Consider the following 6,745-nt stretch of genomic DNA (forward strand, 5'->3'; position numbering starts at 1 on the left):
ATGACGTGATTTTTTTTACTTCCTGAAATAGGTACTTTCGCCAAAATAGGTGCTTTCCTAAAATAGTCAAGGCCTTTAGCAAGTGTTATTCCTCGCTACGTGCGTGCCCACAATATAAAGACTCAAAATGCAGAAAGAAGTTGGTTGAACTAGCAACGCTTGACTCAACGCTTGACTGAACGCAATAAAAAAAATTGATATAGGCCACAAATTGCCTACTGCTACGCATGACATCGACGCCCAGAATCGGTGGGCTCTGCCGATTTTTTTTCCTTTTTCTCTAACGTTTCTTTTTTGGTTGTTTCCTTTCTTTCTTGTCACTTGACGCTGTTTTCATTAAAAAGATCGGCAGATCCCACGTACCGTGAGAGTCGATGTTATGCGAAGCATGCGGCGGGTAGGTGACTGTGGCGTAACTTTTTTTACTGAGGGACACGTTACAAAATGACGCTAAAGATTTTATATATTTTATACGCACACATATATATGTTGAAGAGCTGCATACGTGTTATATAAGCAGTTGTTTACGGTTGGGTAACGCTACCAGTGACAACGTGGGTATTACCAACACCAGAAGCGGTAAGCTGATATGTAGTGCTTATACGTGTCCCGAGAACGCACGCGCGCTTCACGAACCCGTGTGCATGTGAGGTTCTTGACAGTTCTTGAACAAGGGCATCATCACCGTGATCAGTGAGCACCAGCAGCTGGTCATGACTTGTTATAGGATCCGGTCGTGACCGTGGTGAAGAGGGTCCATATTGAAGTATGTGGTATAGTAGAGCTGTTGGAATTCGTGGATGCCTAGGTCATTTCGTCGACAAATTGTCTGTCGACAGAGCCGGCCACATGTCGGAACCTGAAGCCACCTTCCACGTTGGTGAGGCATGGGCCGTCGAGGCTGGTAGGCCTGGATAGTGCTACGTACACTCTTAAAAAAAAGAGAGTCAAAAGGGAGTCACGTCTGCTTGACTCTCTTTGTGGCAGCCGATGACCACCTTTTTTTCTAAGGGGAGTCACAATGCTCTGGTCGACGCTCCTGAATGAAATAGATGACTCCCTTGCTCCAAGGGAGTCAGTGATGGTTCTGCATATACAGGGTGGGTTTTTTTTTTAAAAGAAAGCTTCACTGGCTGCGACCAAGATACAGTTCGCTGCTTTGGCTTGTGGTATACCGAAAAATTTTGGTTGAGAATATATAACATGGATTCGTAAAATGTGGAATCACGCACGTATTGTGTTATGGCTTCAGTTACGATATTGCTGAAACGGCGCTTCGAAAACGTCCTACAAGTAAACAGGGTTCTTAAAAAATCTTGCCCCCAAGCGAAACATTCAGAGTTATGACAACGTTTAACAATGGCAGCGCTGACAAATTTGCGAATCTTCGCACGTTTGCAAGCGAGGTTTGTAGATTCCTACGACAGCATGTATGGCAGAAAACATACATTCATTAGTGAAATGGACGTGCATGGTGTTGAACGCACTGGCGATCGGGAACACATCTAACTCGACGGCCCGTAAAAACATGTGCCGCAAAGCTGGCATGATAACCGCGCAGACCGGTTATCAAGGCGACGCCTTTACCGCGTCTCCTAAAGAGCGACAATACTACCAGAATTATAGCTCGCGTGGTCATCATTTCTGCCCGCCCCAGCTAAACTATATCTTCACGATAATCCGCGCGGGCCACCAAATCGCTCAGCAAACGTTGAGCACAGCTATGCACGCACACACGGCCTCACCGCACTCTCCCTAGCCCCTAGAGCAGGGGATGCACGTTCACCTGCGCCCCCTCCCACCGTACAGCCCTTACAGACACACACAGGGCACGCTTCGCCTCCTCCACCCTGATATTATTCAATAGAGCTTTAAACTATGCATGGATGTGTGTTCTATAGCACCAAAACAAAACCGAAACCATTTAGGCGTTCGTGGAGGCTACTTTAATCCAAAGCCGAAGCCATCAATACGAGACAGCCATTTTTGGCCTGGCGTCGTGAGACGGCATTGTTCGTGATCCGTCTCGTTGTGGTCGTTCTTTAGTCCGCCAGAATAATCTGTGTCGTCAGGCGTGATTGCAAGTGACTTTCCTTCCGTGCTATGCATTCGTGGCGTAGTATCGTGTCGTCGGCTCACGCTTGCCGTGACTGGCTGAAGCAGTGGTCACTCAGTGTTTGGGAAAAGCAGCCTCCGGACGGAGAAGTCCCTGCAGTAAGCTTCGTTTCGTCGTGAACTTGCCTGAGCAAGATGGCAGCGCATGACGGATCCCAGTGGCACCGACAGACGAAGCCTGTGGACGACGCTCCTACGGTCGTTATAGATTTCAGGTGAGTTCTGCCGGCTTCTGCCTACAACTCTTTTAATTCGCTTCACACGTAGCTTTGCCACTTGTCTTTCTGATGTTCCAGTTGCACGGATTTTGCTATCGTGTTTCAATGGCTTGGCAACGACGAAAACCGCACTGGACTATCCAGTAGCGGGTAAAACGGAGGTGGTGCGCGCCAATATCGTGTTTCCTTATTCCATACATGCCAGAAAAACATGAAATTGCGAGTTGAAATCTCGGTTGCAAGTCGAGTGTGGTTACACGTAGAGCAACGTTGCACCGATATATATTTGAAGGGTAAGTAAGATCAGCTGATCAAAATCAATCTAATGCACCCGGCCCGAACATGCCTGATATCCAGATCATGATTTTGGCTCGTGAAACTCTAGAATTTAGTGTTTCTTTCCTTTGCTACCCAGACGTTGAAACACGTTTAATACGTATTTATTCGCTGCATATTCGAACTTCTCGCCGTGTTTGCTTGTTTGTTTGTTTGTTTGTGTGTGTGTGTGTGTGTGTGTGTGTGTGTGTGTGTGTGTATGTGTGTGCGCGTGCGTGCGTGCGTGCGTGCGCGCGCGTCCGTGCGTGCGTGCGTGCGTGCGTAACTGCTATAAAACTTTGATGCAATAGCTTTTGTAGCACGGTTTCATTTAATTGAAACAGTGGTGACTTGATCTTATGATGCTAAAAAATATCATGCAACAAAGGTAAATGTGAGTTCACTTCAAAGTTGTAGGGTTTTTTTTTTTTTTTTTTCCACAAACTGCATACGAGCATAACCTCATCCTCCTGTGATACTTGCTTTGTCTAATGTGGTGTGGTGCTAGTACCTAATAGTAAACACAACACCGGCTAGTAATAATTGCAGTAAACATACTGCTCAAACGCTGGGTTTCGTGGATATTGGATGCCTTTGTTATACCAGCCGTGGTTCAGTTCGTTATTATTTTCAAACACAAAGATACAGTCTACAGTGATGTTGTGGGCAGTGGGACAAAAATCCCTTAAAATGGACTTGGAAGCGTTACGCTGCGAAGCCCAAGGACGTGGGTTCTATTCCTGACCCTGGCAGCTGGCATTTAGAAGGGGGCGAGATACAGAAACTCCCATGCCCTCTGATTTGTGCACGTTGAAGAACTCCAGGTAGTTGAAATTAATCCGTGATCTCCCACTATGTAGCACCGCTTAAATCGCATTGTGCTTTTCGCTCATAAATCTCTAGCAATTATTGCTTCGTCATTATACCTCGAAACACTCGCTGTATCCTATTTGAATTCTATTCGCCATAGTCTGCAATGAATATTTAGCACTTTTTACAGCAGGGTACCTCATTTGACATTCTTTTACAATGCACCTTAATTGTCCCAATTTCGTGCCATAATCCGCTGTTGTTTTTAATATGTATATAAGTCACTTCAGCACTGTTCCTTTTTGTTTGACCGCTTCTCATTCACCTCGATTGTTTGAGGTTTGAGGTGATGTTTGTGCTGCACAGTTTGCCCGAGTTGCTCCCAACCCTCTATACTGGTCAACGCTGGCTGGTGGGTTGTCCTTCCAGACAAACGGAAAAACGAGACCTTTGCCTGTTGATATAGATCTGATTAAAAAATGCACATTAGGCCTTTAGAATAGCTGCACCTTCGTGCAGCTGTTCTGAAGCCAGGCACTAGAAGGGCACGCTCACAATGATGCGACAGAAAGAAGGCAGTGAAGGCAAACCTAGTCTTGTCGTACATACGCCATATTTTGTGTAGCTGTATACACATTTTGCCGTTTTCTTCGTTAAACTAATAATAACATTTGGCGTTTAACATCCCAAAACCACGATATGATTGAGAGACGCCGTAGTAGAGGGCTCTGGAAATTTCGACTACCTGGGGTTCTTTAACGTGCAGCTAAATCTAAGTACACGGGCCTCAAACATTTTTGCCTCCAACGAAAATGCAGCCGCCGAGGCCGGGACTCGATCCCGCGACCTACAGGTCTTCGTTAAAATACTGCTAGTCTAGTGGTTATGGTGCTCTACTGCTGACCCGCAGGTTGCGGGATCGAATCCTGGCCGCCGCGGCCGCATTTTCGATGGAGGCGAAAAATGGTTTAGACCCGTGTGCTTAGATTTAGGTGCACGTTAAAGAACTCCATGTGGTCGAAACTTCCGAAGCCCTCCACTACGGCGTCTCTCATAATCTTATCGTGGTTTTGGGACGTCAAACCCCAACAATTATTATTATTATTAAAATACTGCTTGCCATGCTATACAGGGTGATTTTTTTTCAGACAGTACATATCTTTTATAAAAAAACTCTATGACAGTCACGCTCCAGTAGTACTCTAGTTCGAGGCGGAAAATATTCTGCCGCAACAAAAAATGCGTTGACGGGACTAATTAACAAAAACCCGTTAACTAATTTTTATTTATTGACTTGAGGGCAGTTGTTTATATTAGAAATTTGTAGTGCGTGCCGCTTTATGGTATACCCATTTTTCAGAAATCATGAAAGTTTTACGTAACTCGAGATATTTATTGTGAAATTTTAAGGGCTAAATCAAAACTGATCGTGTCTGGCACACAGAAAACGCGGTTTTTTCTGTTACGTCAGACCGGAGCTGCCCGCGACAAGGAGTGACGAAATTTGAATGAAGGCGCGTCGTGGTCGTACCTTTTCGTGGAAAACTGGCAAGTCATCTAACTTGCGTCAGCGGATCGCCTTACCTTTGCATGTGGCGTTTGGTGCTCATTTGTTTCTTTCGAGATGCGCGCATCCGAAAACGGCAGTAATATCAACCTTTTCTTTCTATGTTTACAGATAAGTACCACACATCGCACCCAAATAATAAGCTGTTTACTTGTGTTATTTCTGAATGCTTGCAGATTTTCCTGATCACATTCTGCTTCGGCCCACCTTCATTAAACTATCATCACCTTCTTTCACGTGTAGCTCCGAGCTTACGTAACAGAGATAGCGACGTTTCCTGCACGTCAGGCGCTATCAGTTTCGATTTCGTCCTTGAAATTCAAGGATGAATATCACGAATTACGTGTAACTTTCGCGATTAAAAAAATGTGTATGCCATAAATTGGCACGCGATACAACTTTCTAATATAAAACAACTACCTCCAGGTCAGGAAATTAAAAGTTAATTAATGAGTTTTTTTGTTAATTAATCTATTCATTGCCATTTTAGTTGCAGCAAACTATTGTCCTTCTTGACATAGAGTGTGTGCGCGAAAACATCTTGAGCATGACTATTATACAATTTTGATAAGAAATATGCGTTCTCTAAAAAAACATCCTTCTAATTGTACGGAGTCATGCAGCGGAAACAGTTGCAGCTGGCTAAGGGAGTAACAGACCCTCAAAGTACAGCAAAGTTAATGAGTATCCCTGGTTTTGTTCATTGCCATGACACTTCATGGAATCTGGTGTGTGAGCGCTGCCCTTGTCAGATTAAAAGGTGATCGATCTGTCTGTAATCATGTGGTTTATTTTTGTGCACTTGACTATTTCAGGTTGCTTCAAAGACCTGCACATTGAAGCTCTACAGCTGCATTTGACCAGGAAGCCCTCCTTGGAAACTTCGTTGTCTCGAGGTAGTCAAGGGACGTGGTCCCAAGAATTCGGAATAGCCACGCTTAAGGTCTGGCCGTGAGTGGTCTCGAATCAGTGCAACCTGCTGTTCCTTTTCGCCAGAATGCCACCTGACCCTGACATGGTCTAGGAACACGACACTGGCCAAGCTCATGCACGCAAGCTGTGTCACCTATTGGGGGTCCTGTATCTCAGATTGACTACATGAGAAATCCTGTACTACATGAGAACTACACATGTTGCCATGTTTTGCGTGTATGCCACATAAAAAATATGTAATGGTATGTCGCAAAGAAGTGCTTGATGGCTGGCCATTGATTCCTATTCATAAAAACTGACTGCTTGGCTATGCTATGTTTGTGCCAGGGTCTAGTATATTGCCGCATTTGACAGTAATGCACGATGTTAGCGAAACTATTGCTTTTCATATCTACAACTCATTTCTGACAGTAATGTGTCTCGCTGTATTTTCTGGACGGTGTTTTCTGTATTTCAGTTTCTGTACAGAACTCTCCATACCAAACCGCTAAAATATATATATTTATATATATCATACCTTATATATATAAGGTACTTGACACACGACGTACGTTTTAGCATTAGCAATAGTGCTAAACGTACGTCGTGTGTCAAATGCCTCCTACAGTATCAGGACCTTCGTGATCTTTCTGTAGCTCTTATATTTTAGGGTCATTCCATGCCAAGTGTCCCAGACGTGGCGCTCGCACATCGCAGCTTTTGCTGATAAATTTTTGCCTTTTTCCTGTGCCACATGGAGTATTGTGGCAAAACATTCTTGCTCGAAAAAATTTTTGACGGGTCCTGG

Source organism: Rhipicephalus sanguineus, chromosome 2 (assembly GCF_013339695.2).
Source record: "Rhipicephalus sanguineus isolate Rsan-2018 chromosome 2, BIME_Rsan_1.4, whole genome shotgun sequence".
Taxonomy (NCBI): domain Eukaryota; kingdom Metazoa; phylum Arthropoda; class Arachnida; order Ixodida; family Ixodidae; genus Rhipicephalus; species Rhipicephalus sanguineus.